Here is a 19801-nt window from a genome sequence, read left to right as displayed (position 1 = left end):
AAAACAGTTCCTCCAGTTCCAAGATCAGATATCTAAAAAAAATAGGTATCCCAATTATCTTGGTTATTGAGGTTCACTTGAGACTAAGCGGTATGCTCTTTGAACAAATGGATTGTTGTCATGGTTTGCTCACTGTTTTGTCTCAGGAGTATAAACTGGGTAGCATAGAGAAGGCTCTCAGCAGACATTTATTGAATGAGTCAGAAGACAGAACACAGCAGATGAGAAAACATGATTCCAATTCTACCAGGTCAGAATGCAGGATAGGCTGGTCTAAAATCAGATTCTGGGTTCATTTTCTGATTTAAGCCTTAGGTAGTTAGGCAATCTGTTAGTAATTCTGTAGTTGAGGGTGGCTTTGAGGCCATACACAATACTGTGGCAAAGTGGAAACATAAATTCTATGTTCCCAGCTACACTACAGATTATGTAGTGTACTGCATTCAATGTATGTAATCTACTGTATTCAGTTGGTACTTGTTCTTCCTTTTTGGCATTAAAGGAAGTGGGACCAATACACCTTAGAAAGAATGAACTCAGAGAACAAAAATTTCCTTTTTTTTGAGCTGGGTATCGGCTGCAACTTAAGTGATAGCTATTCTTAGGAATAGCTGAATTAGGAGGAAATCTGTGCAGTCATAATAGATATAAATCTCATTGAGGATATGGTGACACTGAGCCCTCACTCAGAGTTTTCTCTTTAACTAGGTCTACTGTGTGGATAAGTCAGCCTAAACCTCTGCAAAACTAGATCTGTATATATGTGATAGAAGTCCAGGGAACAACCAGAGATTCTTTTCAAACTTCATGAAATGGTAAATTTTTATCCAACAACTTCTATAGCATAAATAGCTATTCTAGAGACACCATTAAAGGGCATGGCTAAGACTGTGGAGACCTTTGTCATGGGCCATGGAGAAAGGTACACATGAGTTCAATGGGATGGTTGCTCATTTCCTTCCTAGGCTGAATGCTACCTTGGAATTACAGACAAATCATTTAAGTGGGCTAAAAACGTAACTGTTTGTAATGAAGTTGTAAAGGGTTAAAAGGATCCTTATTAAATTCTTTATTTGTATTATGTGGGACCTTATTTTCTCTCTGTACCCAATGTTTTCAATGGGTATATGAGCACTGATGTATAGTCAATATGATGAAACTAATGTTATAATAAGGCCTAGCTCATCCACTTGCTCCATGCATATACCTGGTTAAAACAGAACAGCAAAACAGCCAGCACTGCCTTTGAACAGCTACTATACTCAGACATTGGGCTAAGAATTTTGCCTTCTTCATCATTAATCCTTATAGTATAACATCCTGTGGATGTGTAACTGATGAGAAATTAGGACTTAAGACTTTAGTAACTTGCCCATGGCCACATGCCTAGTAAATTGTGACACCAGCTTTCTAGCTTTCTCTGGCTAACAATCTCATTTAACTTTGTTATCCTCCATGACATTGAAGTCCACAAATCAGCCATGATATGGGTCAAACATGGTTAATATTTGGGGTGGAAAGGAATTTGAACTTTATAATGCTGACTGGCCCGCTGTCAGAAACAAACAAAAAAAGCAAAATAGGTGACCACATAATCCCTTCCCCATGTGTCCTCAAGGACAACCAAGAGTTCTACTAATGAATAGTAACATAGCAATATACTTACAAAGTAAACTTATAGTAAATTAAGGATGAAATTAGTGAATACAAGTATAGTAAGTACATTAGTAATAAGCATTGTAATATACTTATACTTAGTAATTTAAGTGTAATAAGTATATTATAAATATACACCTAGAATTTTGGTATTGATTACATATTAAATTAATATAGTATTTTATACTATATTTGATTTAGTACTTGATATGCCAACTGAAAGACCAAATTTAATTTTGTATATTTAACTATTTAATCATCTACCTAAAATACTATTAATTTAAATGTAATCAATACTGAAATAATTAGTGCAAGTTTTTGTATCAGAAACCCAGAGTTCATTTTACAATTGAAGCCTGCCCCAATTCAGACTAGGCACATGCAATGCGCTCAGTTGCCAGTGTGGCCAGTCCCTGTCACCTCGGAGAGTGTAGAGCAGACTCAAGAGCCATGAAGGTAAGATGGCCTCTTCATCATAACATGGCTGTTTCTCCAACACTATTTGACAGGTGAATAATTTAATGCATGAATGAATGAGCAAAGGAAAATAAAATTTGATACAAAAACAAAGATAGGGAAATTGACATGATTAATTATGTGACCTACATCCCAAGTATTTTTTTTAATTGACATCTTTCATTTGGCATGTCAAGTACTATACAAAGTACAGTTCAATAAACTCCTATATATGCCCATACTGTAAACCTCATATATATGTAATAGACATATCCATCCATCCATCCAGAGAAGAAAATGCATATAGTCCCAGAAATCCTAGCAAGTCTTAAAGTGGAACTAGAACCTGGACAACTTTGGAGAGCCAAGTAAGGCTCTCACCCTGGTGTATAATTTCTTCATTTTGTAGCTTATTTGTGCCTGCATCTCTTTCTCTCTCTCTTTCTCTGTGTTCCTCTTTTCCTCTGTCTGTCTGTCTGTCTGTCTGTCTCTCTCTCTGACCTCTGCCCCCTATTTTTGTATGGAAGTTTGGGACATTGAAGAAATTGACTTGTTTAATGGTCTGCAGAGCTCAGTGGGCACTATACAAACACTGTTGGCATTTTATAAAAGCCACACGATCTGGGCATTCATATCACAACTTACTAATGCATAGGCTTTAGTTACAACAGAGCATATCCAATTTTATTTTATGAGTATTATTCTCATAAGTGTAAATGATTCTCAGTTCCAAACAAAAAGAACAGGGTTCAACTCCTTTGTTTCTTGCCTCAGCCCATTAGGCATGTATTTGGCAATGAAATGTAGATTATACAGACACATTTTATTTTGTAACTGGTGTGAAATGCAGAATGCAAACTGAAGAACAAGGATAGCTTGGCATTGACCTTCCAGAAGAAAATTATTTTATCTTTACCACGGATAAAGTAAAAAGCACAATAAACCTTGTGATCTCCCAAGCTTCTCCTTAGAATGTGACTTTATAATGATTTGTTTTGAGAGTCTATAACTATTGGTCTAAGTATTAATAATCCTTCAATGTAATTTACCTCAATTTTGGGGCAGCACTCTTTCATCCTTTCTTTCCTTTGGTAGTATGGGGCTTTGAAGTTGGATCCTCATGCTTGCACTGTACCATGGAGCCATGCCTCAGCACCCCTCCCCATTCGTGTTACTGTTTTGCCCTAGTTAGTGAGATAGAGTCTCACTCCTTGATGAAGAAGGCTCCTCACTGAGGGGTATACAAGCTGAGATGAGCTGTGCACACACATCTGGACTAGCTTCTCCTGTTACCTGCTGACTATATCAAAACTCACCAATTCACCAATTCCCTGAGATCTGATTCCCCAGTACTTTGCCTACCATAGCAGTATCTAACTTACTCTCTACCAAACAATTCTCAAATCTCTTCCCATCTCTATTCCATAATTATCCTTTCAATCCAAGCTTTTGTCACTGATATTGGATTATGCATGAATCCCAGCTATTTATCTAAATTCATTCTTTCCAATTTACAGTTTATTCCCCACACCGGACCCAAGATAATCTTCTTTAAGTTGTGAATACAGTCTTCCTGCCACCTTGCATCCATCAACCCTCCCCTTCTTGCTTTCTGAACTCTTCCTACTAAGGTATAATGGCTTCCTGAAGAGTTTGAACTTGTTACATTACCTCCTCCTTATACCTCTGCTCAAAACTCTTTCCTAGTTGACTTCAGCTTCTCGGTCTGCCCTGGCTCCGTGATCACTTCCTCAGGGAAATTACTGTTGATTTGCCTAATGAAACCATCCTCATCCTGGAAAGCAGACCTCAGATCTTCCCATCTGCATTTCTCTGTCTGTCTCTGAACAGAGTTCATATTAAACCTTAACTCCCTATGTGATGTTATTTAGAATTGAGACTTTAGCCAGTTGCCAGTGGACCGTGCCTATAATCCTTGCTACTTAGGAGACTGAGGATTATAATTTGAAACCAGCCCAGGCAGAAAACTAAGAGACTCAATCAGCCATGAAAACAAGGTATGGCTCAAGTGGTAGAGCACCAGCTATGAGCAGAAAAAGCTTAGTGAGGCCCTAAGGCTCTGAGTTCAAGACATGGTATCAATTTCCTTCCTACTTCCACCAAAGTGGGGCCTTTAATGAGATCATAATGGGAATGCTGCCATTATTCCATGGGACAAGAGAGAACTTGCGACCTGCTCTTCCCCAGGCGCCCCACCTTGTGAGTTACAGTGGTGGGACAGCTGTCTGCAAACCATCTTACAGTTACCAGCATATCTAGCACTGAACCTGAGTACCCTCCCCTTAGCTCCAGAACAATGAGGAACAAATGCCTAATTGTTTAATCCGCTCAGCCAGTGGCATTTTGTAACAGCAGCTTTATAAACTGAGAGTGTTCTGCAAAAGAAGAATGAAGGAAAGGACAACATTCCTGGGAAACTGGTAGAGTAGTAAGCCAATTGTTCTGGTCTCGGAGCCATGCAATGGGCTATATCTCTGCTCCTTCCTACCCCAGGATGTTGGTGTGAATCTGCTCCACACCACCCCAAAATGCACTCAGAAGGCTCAAGTGAGGTCAAGAGGAAATGTTTCACTTCACGGCTGGATGTATTTTGACTCTTGAGCCTTCTTGGCGTCATGCGTGTGAACTTGCATCTGCAAATAGGATCCACCTGTAGGTGGTGGTGGTGAAGGTCAGGCTACAGGTTTTGTCCTTGGAAACAAACAAACAAGCCAACAATCAGGCAGACCTCCATTTATTTTCTGATATATGAAGAAAAATCCTGAACATAGGAAGGGGGCTATGCATCTTTTTTATTTCCACACGTGTACCTTTCTTAATTTCAAAGTCCTTATTTCCTCTTATCCATTCATTGTGAGGTTCTGTTTCCTGTGACAATGGCTACCACTTCGTTTCTCTCCTCTCCCCCCTGGCCCTCCCTCAACCCAACCTCTCACTGCCATGAAGTGTTATTATTTTACAGTGTGGAGGAGAGACACGGGACTATCCCAAATGGACTGGCATGTGCACTGCTCCACAACCGACGACAAAAGCCTGGTGTCGGAGACACAAGGCTGCTCCTTTGTCTGAAGCCATCCACTCTGCCTTTGTTTGCCCCCAGTGCTCACTGTGCATCTCGCTCCACGGGCTCCTTCTCCCTGGCTCTGCAGATGTGAAACTTGCAATGTAGGAGATTTAAAATAATCAGGTAAGAAAAAAATAATCCTCAAAATCGCAAGGTTCTGTAGTCAAGCAGCACACAGCTCCTTTTCTCTGAGGAGCTCTGTTTACCCAGAGTTCAGATGGCTTAAATGGGTTGATCAGAGTGCTCTAGAGGACAGAAGAAAGAGGTCAGAGGGGAGGGAAGTTAAAGATCAACATTGGAAAGTACCTGCAAAACCCAACTCTCCTGGATCCTGTTTCTCTTCAGAGGAAATACGTTAAGCCAAGATGTATGTGAGACCAGGGTCACCAGGCGATTAAGGATGGTGCTCTAAAGGAATGCCCTTGTGGACAATGGTAGATGGACCGTGGAAGGGAATTGGAATCAGCAGAGATAATAGAGCTACTGTTACTCTCTGGATGCATTTGCTTGTTTTTGTTGGTACTAAACAAAATTCTGTGAAACAGGGGAAGTGGACAGTGGGGTCACTTCAGGACCAGGGCGGATTAATTCCCCACTGCTAGGCCGGATACTCACAACCAAGTCCAGCATTAGGTTATTTCTTTCAACCGCAAGATATCTCCTGGCTCCAAGATACACCTTTTCTTCCCCAGGAAGAAGAGGGCCTCTTCCCTAACTGAGGTCAGTTCTAAAGTTCATGCCAGCCCCTGAGCCCTTTGCAGAATTGGTAGATACTTCTGTAAAGACTATATCATCTTCCATATTCTTCTATTGCCCTTTATTGCCTTCATGACTCTTTTGCTGGTTCTATTCCATAGGCTTTCCTACCCCTTACAAGAAACAGGCATGCACATAGCTAGCTCAGCATCTGTTCCTCAGGAAGAGATTATCTATTTGTCTACGTCTCTTCCTGCCCATCAATTCTTACGTTAAAATTCTAACTCCTAGTACCTCAGATGTGTCTGTATGTATAAAGACTTCTTTTTTTTTTAAGTTGGTGATTAAACTCAGGACCTTGCTCTTGGCAGCCAAGTGTTCGGTCACTTCAGTATCTAGTCATTTTGTGCATCCAGTCATTTTGCTTTTCGTGTGTTTTTCTGATAAGGTTTCCCTCTGCCTGTCTCCAGACTGATCTCAAATCAAGCTCATTCTCCCTCCATCTTTTGAGTAGTTGGAAACCACAGACATGCACCACCATGTCCAGCAGACATGAAGTCTTTACAAAGGTTATTTAATTCAAATAAGATCTCCAGGGTGGAATAGGATCCAAATCCAGGAGGACTGGTGCTTTTATGGAAGATAGGTTGGGGAGAAATGCACAGATGAAAGATCAGGTGAGGATAGGGAGACGAAGGCCTGGATATCTTCAGGCAGGACGAACCAACACTGCCAACATTCTAATCTCAGAATTCCGACTTCCAGAACCATGAGAAACTAAATCTCTACTATTCAAGCCATCCAGTCTATCATATGGTGTCGCTGTGACCCCAGCGGATGACTGTATCACCTAAGACATCTGTAGCTGCACATATCCATTTTATAAATGAGAACCTGAGGGTCAGAGAGATCAAATATTTTTGCCTTGGGTCGAAGAGCCAGATAGTAAAATAATAATAGTGATCCAAAGTTCAGATCTAACTACATGGGATCAAGCTTAAACTTGATATTGCTGACTTCTCAGCCCTTTGAAACTACTATTAACTCTACTAGAGATTCATCTTTAATATCATTTAGTCCCTGCCTAGAAGGATGTTCTTTTTACTTGGGGGATGATCTTAAGTAAGTAGGGTCTAGCTGTTTTTTTCCTTCTGATAAGCATTTAAAAATGGCATAATCATCTCATTTCAAAAAAATCTTTTCAAATTCAAGACAATACACATAGGAAAAATAATTATGGGATGTAGAATACATAGTTATTTACCAAAACTATAGTAACTTAAACCTTAAGCTTGAAATAGAGACAAAGACAACCATAGCATATTTTCTAAGAAATCTGAAACCATGAGCTAATTTTAGCCACGGGAAAATTACTGATCCTTCCTGGCAGATAAAACCATGTTTAATTTTACAAAATGTTGTAATTTCCATAGCATAATACAATAATAATAATCTTCAATGTTATCATTAAAATAATAGCAATCTCAGTTTGACTTTTTGAAGTTCCAAAAAAGGCAAGCATGCCAGATGATTTCCATTAGGGTATTTATCAGGATATACTTGTAATTAAAACAAAAAAAAATCCCCTTCAACTGACAAATACCTTTGTGTTTCCTGGAAACTTGAAGGTTGAAGTTGAGACCATGAGTCATCACACAATACATGTTTACAATAGTAATTAGCTGACAGTGAATCATTTAGGATTGCATGTGAGGGCTGGGAACAGTGCACCTTGTTCATATAGTGTAGATGAGTGAACTGAGGTAGAGAAAAAAAATGATGAGTTGCTCTTATTAGCGCTGACTGGAACCAATGGCCACGAGCTGCTCATTCTAGATTCTTCCCTTATACTTTGCTGCCTTTTCCTTCCATAAAGAGGGAGTGAACTTAAAAAATAAATCATGCTAAGTGAATCTGAAAACAGTTTTTAAAAGAGCCAACCCTTTTGTGAATGGTATTCATCTTTGCATGACATGAAGGGTCTTAATGCAGAAGTCTCGCATTCTGTGTCATGATAAAATGTTAGCTCTCAGAGGATAGTTGGACAAGTATGGTATATAGAAAAATAAAAGTTAGAGATTAATAATAAGCCTATTTTTATGTTTTTTATTGTAAAATTAGTACAGAGGGGTTACAATTACATGAGTAAGGTAAAGAATACATTTCCTATCCAGCATTGTTACCTCTTCCTTTGTTTTTCTCCTACTATCCCTTCCCTATTTTTTAACCTATTTGACAAATCAAATCTTTCCAAAGGTAGACATTAAAAAATTTGACTGCAGTGGTTAAAAAAATCACAGTTCTTTGAAGATATTTCCATTCTTTGGAGGGCTTTGAACAAAGACAGTGATATTTTATGGGAGAGGGGTCGACAGAGGGTCATATTTTCATAGAGACCAAGTGGCTCACACATGGGCAGGTGACCCCTGGTTAATAAAAGAGGCAATTGCTCTATACAAAAATGATAAATTACATATTAAAAGAAAGCACTGAAAAAAATCAGACTTCGGAATTTTGGTTTCTGTTCTTGGCTGCTGTATTTCCTGGGGTATCCACTTGGGAGGCAATCCAATATTCATCCCTTGTTGATTCTGCCACTCGAAAATTCAGAAGGAATAAAATCTCCTATGGCCTCAGACATATTTCTGACAGTTGTAGAACCGATTAAGGTAATTACAGCATGGTATGGCAATCCAACAGACAGTTTGGCTGGGCAGGCAGCCTGCAGGTGGGTTGAGCTTGTACAAAATAATGAGGAAATTTTAATGGGTATTTCTTGATAACTAAGTATTTGGAAAGGGGAGGAATTTGAAAATGGTTGTTTCCCCAAATTCCCTCTCCACTACACAATCATTTTCATTCATAGGTTACTTCTTGGAAAACAAGGTTCATGAAACCATTAAGAACAACAAAAAAAATGTACAGTACATTTTTCTCTCTTCTTTTTCTCTTTTCGAGCATTGTGCCAAATGTTCTTTCGTGACCAAAGTCACGAAAATAATTTACCCACAACATATAATTCTATTGTAAAGCATTTTGCTCTTGACCAAAGAGTAATTATGACCTGCAATTGTCTAAATGAGCTGGCTCATTACCCTTCAGTACAAATCCACATGGAGTAGAGGTCGAATGTGCTTGGATTCAGCAAAGCAGTTGTGATCAGTCTACTTACTATGTAGTCAGTTGATGGTTGAAGATGCAGGGTTCACATACCTGAATCCCCCTGACTTGAACTCATCAGTAGTATGAAAATGTGCCCCTTGCACCTGGAGCCCAGCATTTCAAATTAACCAAAATCAGAAGGAGCTCTTAAAAAGGGAATATCAGCCTGAACTCTAAACAAAAGCATCTGTTAAGCTATTTATGGATACTTAATAAAAATTCTGCGGGTTTAATTAGTAATGCAGGGATTATTATTTGGTAATGACTGCCACATTATCCTACAATTTGAATCAGTATAGCACACACTGTGCATGGCTATCTGTAGGACTGGATGTAGTGTTTATTATTACAGATAACTGAGGATATAGAGCCCCAGTACTTCTAAAGCTATTTTGAATGGATTATTGGTGCCAGGTGCCTTGGATAGGAATCATTTTTTAAAAGCGCTTGTCAAATTCCTTTCTCTGATTGTTATCAGTGTCGTTCTGTATCCTGTGGGGTTTTCTCAGTGCAAGGCTGGTCTTTGAACCTCTCTCTGGATTATTACCTTTCTCCAGGAATGTTGCCAAAATTGCATACACATCACCCCGCCAATAGTCCCAGTGTGTCTCAATGCTTTTAACCAAAGATGTGGCCTTATTTTGATATGTTCTCCATTGAAAGGCTTGGGTCGTCCAGAATTTATGCATCACTGCTATTATTTTCCAGTGCTTGTAAAATGCTACCTTGCTCAAGCTAAAAGTGTTGCATTTCTTTGCTTGTTTTGTTTTCAAATTTCAAAATCACTTTCTAGTTGATGCTTAACTCTTTCTTAGCACAAAAATATATGTAGCATATGATTTGTAAATGTGCAATGGTCTCTGCTCTTCCCATTTCTCCCTTTTTCTATCTCTGTATGTGTGTGTATATATATATATACACACACATACATACGTACAAATATATTTCTATTTTGATGATAATAGCAAACCAATAAGGTAGTATGATACAACTAAGAACGTAACAAAAGCATAATTTATGTGTGTGTGTTGGTGTGTGTGCATGCACACTTGTACTTTTTCTAGAATAATGCACTGGGTGATCAAATGATTGTTAAAATGGTAGGGCATCCTTTCCACTAATTAAAAAATTCTTTTCCTTGTTTGAGAAATGTACTTGGTATCATTTCTTTTGAAGTGGGCCTTGTTTGGGTTTCTTTTGATTATAGGCAGAAATCCACTTAATCCAGTTATAAGATTTCTAGTCATTCCAGCTTAAGTGGAATGTTTCTATCTGGGGATAATTGCTGTAACCTTAGTGGAGATGTGTAATTGCATTTTGTCACACACACACACACACACACACACACACACACACACACACACACACACACACACACACACACACACACACACACACACACACACACACACACACCCAGTACTTGCATCTGCCTACCTGTAGCCCCACATGCCTGTTTTTTTTTTAAATAAATCAAAAAGAATACTTTAAGGTAGAAATGGGCAATCTGACATTAAAAATAGAAAAGCATAATGATACAGGTTTGATTGTGGGCTCTCCTCTTGTTTATCAAGTGTTGAGGGAACACAGGCTGATTGCTTAGTTCTGTGTGCGTATCAGACAAACAGAAAACCCATTGAGATGTATGTGTGCTTTACAATGATTAGGAATCTGGGCACTTCAGGCTTAAGAAATCATAAAAAAAAGACTTTGAACAAAATATTTTCTTTTAGATGTAGAAACTTTAGATACTCATTCAAGGGGTCCAGAAAGAAAACTGAGTTCATTCTGCAACTTTTCACCCAGAGAATACCAAATGATTTAATGATTTTTAATGTAGGTTGCTAGAAGGGAAATTCAGGCTGGTTCTAATTCTTGTTGATGAGCCATCATTTACTCTTCTTTTTCTGCTATGATTTTGGTTTCCTTGGAAAAACGATCCTCTTTCTCTCTCATGGTTACTCTCATGGTTTATGGAGATAAGTTTGTGGCCAGGCTGGTATGAGTGTCTCTTTATAAGGATGGCTCACAAATCTTACGCTAATTCCTTTCTTAATCTTCCAGGAATAAATGGAAGTGAAGCCTGAACATACCTAGACATCATTCCAATATCAAACCATGAAATTTTTTACTTCAAAATACTAGTTACATCTACATGTAAATCCAAATAAAAATGTCACATATTCGTTGCCTGCCTATCTATGTCTTGTATTATTTCTACTAAAGTCCAGGGAGTAAAGCCATTTGCTCAAAGTCACTCCTCTAAGTGGTTAGAACCAAGTTACATCCAGCTGCACATTCTCCCCACTGTGCAGTAATGAACAGGTTTTTCTTCCTATTTATCTGTTTTTCTGTGACCCTTTCTCTGGTCTCCAATGACCCCCTGCCAGCAGAAGAAAGATGGTAACTTTGGCCAAATAACCTTTGCGTTTTGAAGACTGCATTGCCAATGGAAAACTTGCATCTGTGTTTGGGTTTACCTGACCGAAAGAAGCCATTATTTTATTTTGTATTGTATCCCAATTTTAGCACTAAGTCATCAGCATTTGTTGCACCTGAAAGCCTATAGGTAGAATGTCAACATCCTTTTAATCCAATGTTCTGCGCCTTTAATGTCTTTAGAACATCCACCTATAGTTGTTGTGGATACATAATTGATTCATGTCCCCCAAAGCAAGTACGTTCCTATTAGCTGCATGTTAGAAACAGACAATAAAATCACAGTGAGCGCCATATCTCATTAGGGGCCATGGATTTCTCAAGGCAAAGCCTCCTGAATGTGTAGTGTGGAATTTGTTTATCATTCTCTGAAGTCAATGAAAGATGGTTTCGTACACAAAAGACAGTGGGATATTCTGAAGGCAAGGTTGAGACATCGCCTATTGCTTTTATCATTGTAACTACAGAATTAGTGCTTAGGAGAAAAATATTGCCAAGCTGTGTTATTTATATATGAGGTTCTGTGAGATGTGTTTGGTTCTCTCTTTTAAAAAATTATCTTTAATAACTCTACAAATGGGTTTTAATTCTACGTTTATGAGTATGACATATCTTCATCAGTGTTCACCCTGCCATCATTCTCCTCCATCTTTCCCAACCCAACCTGTCCCTTCAAGTTACCCAGTCCCATTTTCAGACATGTACGTTGAATGTTACGACTCTATTCACCCACCCTTCCTCTCTCCATCTCCTCCTCCTTTCCTTGACTGTCCTCTCTGACAACCATGTATCGGCTATATTGTGCATAGATGAGTTTCTCTGTGATGCACTTGGTTCTCTTTAGAACAGAATTGCCATTAGCATGGTGGAAGACGAGCAATCTCTGTCCAGTCACCAGCCAATGCAAAGGACATCAGTTCACAGGACCAAGATGGCGGCTTGGGGTTGACCTTCTAACTCACTTACAGAGCAATTTCAAGGCTTGTGTTTTTCAGTCTAGACAGAAGAAATGCCCAGAGAACACTCTCCCTTTCTTTTTATGTTTTTTTTCTTTAGCAGCAATAACCTTGGCTAACCTTTGACATTTACTCTGGGGCAAAGATTGAGAGAGACAGAGAGAGAGATCAGCCTTTTTGCTCTGCCTTTTTGCTTCTACCAACAGACAAACAGTAAGCTACATAGAGAGCAGCACTGGGGAATGCAAGAAACATCCATTTGCCAGAAACCACTCTGCAGCCTCTTCGACAAACTTGCTTTTGTGAGTAAAAAAGAAACCAAAACTCAAAAACAACAAAAAATGTGCTTTCCCTGAAGAGAGAGGTCTGATATGCAGGGCCAGGTAGCCTAAGAAACTGAAAACACAAGCCAATGGACAACAGATAAGAACTGAACAGAACAGATAACAATAGGACTCTTGAACCAGCACTTTTAGCCCATCCAGAAGATTCAACCAGGGTCTGAAGCAGCCAACTCTTTGTGAGTTAGATGTACAAGGAGGCGGACTGCCATCTCTCTCTCACCATAAATCTAGGGTTCACCTGTGGAACAATCTGCCTGAAATAGCCAAGTCTTAATCAAGAACTGCCGGTTTCCATAATTTTCATCTCTGCTTTTAATTTTGGAAGCAATATCAGAGAGAGCCAAATCAAATCCACCTAGAACATCTCTTTCTACCTAGACTTTCATAACGTCTCCCCATTCTGCCTGCCTTTGAGTCTGCCTGGATGCAAGAGATGGTGGCCGACTTCCTTCCTACAGCTAGTTTTTAATAGTTGACTTTGGCTTGCTTTCCGTTGGTTGGTCTTCCTGCATTTCATGTACTCTGATGCTTATCTTCGCCCATCATGGGGTACAGAGTTAAGTCTGTGGGCTCTGATCAAATGTGCTTGAATATAGCTATCAGTACTTGTATGGACTCCGTTGAGTTACTTAAACTCTGTGTCTCAGTGTTCTCAGTCATGAAATAGGAACAAGTGGTTTGTCACATAAATCATGTATGAGACTTAGATGACTGGATACCCATAAAAGCACTGGGAATGATCTCTTAGCTGGCATGCTGATGATAGGCTTGGTTACAATGGAGTTGCTTGTCTTCTTTCCCTTCCCTTTGACCTGTAGTGTTCTTAAGATACAAATTTCATTTGGGAAAAGCAAGTGCTGGAAGCTGTTGACATGTATTCACAAATTGACTTGAATGAAAATGTAAGAATTATTAGCCCAGGAAGATTTCCATGGATTGGAATAAGCAAGATTTGAGAAAGGCTTCTACATGAGCATTTATATGTGCAGTGAGGTGGGTGGAGACATCAATGGGCAACAGGTAAAGGCCAGCCAGACATAGGAAGAAAATGGAAGATGCTGTGATGGATGAGATTGCACAAGGATACTGAATTCCTTTACATTTATATATGGTTGTGGAAAGGATATGTGGGCTCCCAAATCCATCCACCTTGAGAGTGGACATAGTGGACACAGCCAGTTTAATTATTGGTAGCAGTTGACTGATCCTTTTCCTCTGAGAGATCCAGCACTCCCTGTGCAGATTGAATATGTCTATTCATCAGCAAGTTATCTGGTGAATTTATCACATGTACCACTCACTGGCTTGGACTGAAAGGATCTACCTTTCCCTCTCTAGTCGTTTTAGCTAAGAGTCACTTGTGGGTAGCTGGCTCTCTTCTTGCATTATATATATATATATATATATATATATGTATATGTATATGTGTATATATATATATATATACATATACATATACATATATATATTTATAAAATCTCTCTGTCCAAAGGCAAACCCAGCTTAGATTTTTTGCTAGAAAATAAGCTTGCTGTGAGATTGCTCTTGGTACCTATTATGAACAGCCCCTGTGGCAAAAAGTTCCTGAGAGGATTTTCATTTTGGAGCCCTGAGCCCAGGACTGTGCACAAGAGATAAGGCTAAGGTGAGTGTTCAATGCTGGCCACTTGCCCTCCTTTGTCTCACATTAAATTGTATCCCATCCCTTGGGATCATAGGCATGGTGTTTTGTATGCTGACATACATGTTTTCAGACTGTGATGAGACCACTTGGATAGAGATACAGAATTAAAACTGTACCTTGAAGTCCTTCTGTCACTCAGCTGAGCAAACATGCCTGCAGCAAGAGCATTTGCAAGGCTCTTCATATCAGCTCAAAATCCACACACTGGGCGAAGAGGAATCAGGAGCTGCCTCAAGTGTCCTCTTTCTTTTTTTATTTTTATTTTTAAGAAAGTGTTGAGATATAAATACAAATACATTTTCTTAACACAAGAAAGAAAAGTCCAGTCTATCATTTCCATTAAAGTAGCCAGTTCCCTCTAGTTTGCTAGAACCCTAGTTGGCAGTCTTCCTTGAACACCCAAGGGAATATGTGTATATGTGTGTGTGTGTGTGTGTGTGTGTGTGTGTGTGTGTGTGTGTGTGTGTGTGTGTGTGTGTGTGTGTGTGTGTGTGTGTGTGTGTGTGTGTGTGTGTGAGATTCTCTTATTTAGCTTGGCTTATTTTCTTACCTTCTGCTTCAAGTAGCCAAGTCATTTATTCTGAAAGCTTCTGTAACTGAGCATGTGTATTTGTGGAGCTATTTCAAATGTGTTCTATTATGCCTCAGCTTTTTTCGATGATAGACTTTGCAATGGCTCTAATGCCTGGTGGTACAATTTCTAACTGAGAGGCGTTCTCTGTGCAAGCTGAGTAAAAAGCAGCAGCAACACTGCCTAGGAATAATATATATATGTATATGTATATATATATATATATATATATATATATATATATATATATATAATCTCTTTAGAGTTTTTTTTGAGTTCCAGAGTTTTCTGTTTAGTTCTAGCAGCCAACTATTGAGGCACCCTGGTTCAGAGTATATGGCTTCAATTTCTTTGGCTACTATTTTGATACATGAGATCCAAATGGGTGAATAAAGTTCCAAAGGAGCAAACAGAGGAAGGTCCAGATCCTATGAAGGAAGCTACTGAGATTCTCTCTAAGGTCAATAAAGTCATATGTCAACATCTGTAAACTAAGTGTTTGTCCCTGATGGCACTTTTGAGGACTGTACTAAGTCTTTCGATCTCATCTCTTGGTCCTTCATGAAAGCTTATGGAAGAGATGCGGTTACTTTTTCTTTTTGTAGATAAGAAGCAAGGTTGTTTAGGAACCTCTAAGTCTCAAAGCATCTCTACAGGATAGGATCCCAAGAAATAATTTAGGGCCGTTTTTTTCCCCCAAATCATGAATGAGGACCAAAAGTGAGCACTTTGCAAAGAATCTAGATAGTTTTGCTATGACTGATCATCAGATTGCTGAGAGGAAGGGTGGTCGAGTACTCGTCTTCCTGCTGCTATGCTCTTCATGTGTTTGTATCCTACTGCTTTTTTAAAAAGGGCTTGAGGAAGATTCAAGCAAGGATGCAATTCAAATGAGAACCAAGGAGAAAAATGTGCTTCCTTCCACTTCATAAAACTATGTGTGTATGTGTGTGTATTGTGAGGATACAAGGGGCAGTGTATCTAGTCTGCATAATGACCTCATTCACCTGCTCTCTGTTCTTTCTTGAAGTTATTTCTTTGCTTTAGAATATTGTTTATCTGTCTGTCTCTGTCTGTCTGTTCTTTCTTTGCTTTAGATTACAGTTTCAGGAGCATCCAGTCTCCATACCAAACTGTAATCCATTTCCTTTGCAGATAATATCATGAATAGGCTAATTTTTTTCCAGCAAGTGTGCATGAGATTCATAGTAGGAGACTCTAGGGACAGATGATGGATGAAAGGCAATTAGAGAGAGGACTAGAGAGGGTTTCACTGTAGACACATCCCATTAGGTACAGGAAGAAACAAGGATCAGCAGTACTGGTATCATAGACATACTATGTTATTTCTACCACACCTTCTCTGTCTTTCTGGTGGGCCTCCGTGGACCGCACCACCAAGGATCTTCTTCTGATTATCCCTGTTGGGATTAGCTAGTGGGTCATCATGGCAGATCAGAGACAGGAATGACAGGTGCATTTCTAACCTGGTTCCCCCCTCACTTGGCAAAGGGTTAATGTCCCCATGACGGCATATTTCCACTGAAGGGTGACACCTCAGCAGGCAATTCCTTTGTACCATTGCTCTCAGGATTTTCCAGTGACCAGAACTACTTCCTTTCTTCACCTCTTCATGCCTAAGGGTGAGAATGACTGAGGCATTTTGTTTCTCCTGACCTTAACTCTCCTTATTGGAGCACAGACTGTGAACCAAGCCAGGACATTTGGACTGGATTGTTCAGCTCCCACCCTATGGAACCAGTGCAGAGCGGGGGTCTGGGAAGGGAAGTGAGTACGGGGCTGACGGTGGCTGCAGCATCAGCCACAAATTCTAGAAAATTCCAAGGAGTCCAGCACTATAAATTCAGGGCAGGCTCTGGGTTACTGTGAAAAGGCATTTGTCATGGTAAGAGAATGGGGTGTATTTTATTTCAATCAATGTACAGCTTTTAAATAGGTAAGACATGTGGGGTGGGTAGATCTCTATTTATACCCTTGACCTAGTTCCTAGAACATCACTAATGACCCTGAAGACACACCGTTGCCCTCCTTAGGATTCCTTATAGTCTTACAGTTCTCTTCATGCTGTCTCCTTTCCTAGACATTCCCTGTTTTTTTTTTTTTTTTTTTTTTTTTTTTTTTAATGTTTGTAGTAGTTTTATTTATACTAGCCAAAAAGTAAAAACAACTCTAATGCTCATCTTCTTGTGACTAGACATACAAATTATAATGTATGCAAACAATATATTATACTGAAAAAAGAAGAGGAGTGATCCATTAACATTCTAAGTAAAAAATGAGTCTGATAGGAAGAATGCATACGTATTTACATTTATTTGAATTCTAGCACAGGCCAAACTAAAGAAGGGTATAGTAAGATGATTGTTTGCCTGGAATCATGGTGGGTTACTCCATGACTAACACAGAGCACAGGGAACTTTGATTAATGTAGTCGTTATACAAGTACATACATTTTTCCAAAATTCAGTATTTAAATTGGATGCATTTTGTAGTATGTAAATTATGCCTCAAAAAATTGGCTTCAGGGACTGGGGTTGTGACTCAAGTGGTAGAGCATATGTCCAAAAGGCATGAAGCCTCCCTGAGTTCAAACCCCAGTAGAGAAAAGATCCAAGATTATACATTGGGACTGGAAACAATGCATTTAATCAGGGCAGATCTAATAGCAATAATAAAAGCTGAGAATTTTGCAACTGATTAGACAAATTGGATAATCTGATATCAAAATGAAAGAAGGCTCTTGTATATAGCATGAAATTTGAAGTCATAATTTTAACCACTTTCAGAAATTAAGAGCTATCTGAAACAAAATAAGTAAGCACCTGATTTTCATTGATAAACTGTATGAAGCCAATGAATCTAGTTTCAAAACCTACCCTCCCCGCCCACCTATCTGTGAACTGGAGTAGGTTTCTATCTCTGCTTGGGCAATCGGCCATTAAGTTTTTCATCTGAGAAAGTGGAGGGGGAAGAGGGAGGGGGAGGGGGAGGGAGAGTGGGAGAGGGAGAGGGAGAAGAAGAGGGAGAAGGAAAGAGGGAGAAATAAAGGCAGAAGAGAGGAGAGCTTTTCTCCTCTCATTTGCTTCTTGGTCTTGCCAGCACCTTGGCAGCTTCACAGTCTTATTCCGGCATTTTGGTCCAACAGCAGCAGCAGCAGCACATGTGTCCACTTTGTTATTTGTTTCCCCCACACCTCCATCATCAGCCTCAACATGTTTTCTTAAGAGCCACAAACAATAACCAGTGGAGATCCTTCCTCTAAGTAAGTCCAGTTCCTGCACACGGGATGCCCTCTCTCATCCTGTATATTTTAATAGCTCTAACCGAAGCTCGTAGTTCCTCCAGGCCAAACTGCTTCATGCTGCTTATCTATCCTCTGGGATTATTTAGAGCTTTCCTTTTACCCTTTCAGTTACTCGCATGGAAAATTGGGCCATATTCTTAGCCTTGTAACCGAGCTGGTTTTAGTACAGCAGGTACATCCTTCACCCAGCACACACTTCCTCGTATTAGATTCTCTCCGTTGAAATAATTGCTGCGGTTTGCATCCCTGGCTACAGCCATCGTTAAACTCTTTTTCAATCACCCTGCTAGGTTGTGTCATTTGCCCAATGCAGGCGACTCTGATTGATTGTCTGGGCCCAGAATGAAACTAGGGATCCTGTTTTTAGTATAACTAGATCAACTTCTAGGAGCCAATGTTTGTTGCCAAACACAAAGTTAGCATAGAATGTTAGTAGCAGAATGGCATTCCTTAAATCCCCTTCAGTGAGGAAGATCTCAGGGAATGAGTTCATTCATTTACAGAGAAGATGCCATTTCAAAAAGACCAGAGGAATTGGGAATAGAGTGTTTAAGCTATTGTGGTGTGTGTGTGTGTGTGTGTGTGTGTGTGTACGTGTATGCGCGCACGCGCGTGTGCGCCGTTCCTGGAGCTTGAACTCAGGACTTGGGGTTCCTGACATTATTTTTGCTGAAGGTTATTACTCTACCTCTTGAGCCACAGCTCCATTTTTGGGTTCTTGCTGGGCAACTGGAGATAAGAGTTTCACATACTTTCTTGCCCTAGCTGACTTTGAACTGTAATCCTCAGATATCTATTTCCTGTGTAGCTAGGCGTGAGTCACTGGTGCCCAGCATAAGTGATCACTTTTATAGTGTTTATTTTTTCTTTTTCAGAGTCTAAATGTGACAAGTACATAAAGTACCAGTATGGATTACACTAGTAAGACTATATACGTTTTCTTCCTCTTGTAACCCTGGAAAAATGCTGCTCTAACAAAACACAGCATACACCTTCAAAACACAGCTACTTATTCCCAGATTTCCTCATGTTGTGGGTGAGGTAAAAAGCATAATATAAGGTATACTTTAAGACTTAATTCCTTTGCTATCTTTTCATTTTTTAATGTTGAGGGAGTCTCTGGTGACCAGATTTCTTTGTTCTTCATCTGTTGGAGTCAGGTCCCTTAGCAAAGCAATCTTTCTTATAGAAGGGACCAGGACATAATTTGTGGAGGGGAAGGGGAAAAACAAGTTGTTTAAATAAGAATACAAGTGGACCCGTTGCAACAATGAGAAGTACAAGTTGTCACATCGAAAATGAACTTTACAACTTTGGTGGGGGGGGACTGGGTGGGGGGCCGGGGGGGAGGCTGGGAAGGGATGGGAAGGGGAAACAAAGGAGGAGGCTACAATGCTTGATAAGAAATTTACTCACTATCTTGCCCA

General features: G+C 39.6%; 1 protein-coding gene and 1 long non-coding RNA gene across 3 annotated transcripts in view; one reads left to right on the top strand and one right to left on the bottom strand.

Annotated features, from left to right (window-relative positions):
• Celf2 (CUGBP Elav-like family member 2) overlaps nt 1-19801 on the bottom strand; it is a 778786-nt gene that overhangs the window by 686622 nt on the left and 72363 nt on the right. The window lies entirely within an intron of this gene.
• The window catches only part of LOC138806187 (uncharacterized), a 37908-nt gene continuing 22447 nt past the window's right edge, over nt 4341-19801 (top strand). The window contains exons 1-3 of one of the 2 annotated variants that reach the window (XR_011365730.1): nt 4341-4553; nt 5096-5320; nt 11120-11238. This is a non-coding gene — a long non-coding RNA (uncharacterized lncRNA). Of the gene's footprint in view, nt 4554-5095; nt 5321-11119; nt 11239-19801 lie in introns of those variants that run through there. The other variant, XR_011365731.1, reaches the window with a different exon arrangement.

The sequence above is a fragment of the Dipodomys merriami genome, unplaced genomic scaffold (assembly GCF_024711535.1).
Source record: "Dipodomys merriami isolate MVZ:Mamm:240054 unplaced genomic scaffold, mDipMer1.0.p SCAF_4, whole genome shotgun sequence".
Classification (NCBI taxonomy): domain Eukaryota; kingdom Metazoa; phylum Chordata; class Mammalia; order Rodentia; family Heteromyidae; genus Dipodomys; species Dipodomys merriami.
Note: the sequence above shows the minus strand (reverse complement) of the source record. Positions and strands in the feature narration are given on the sequence as shown.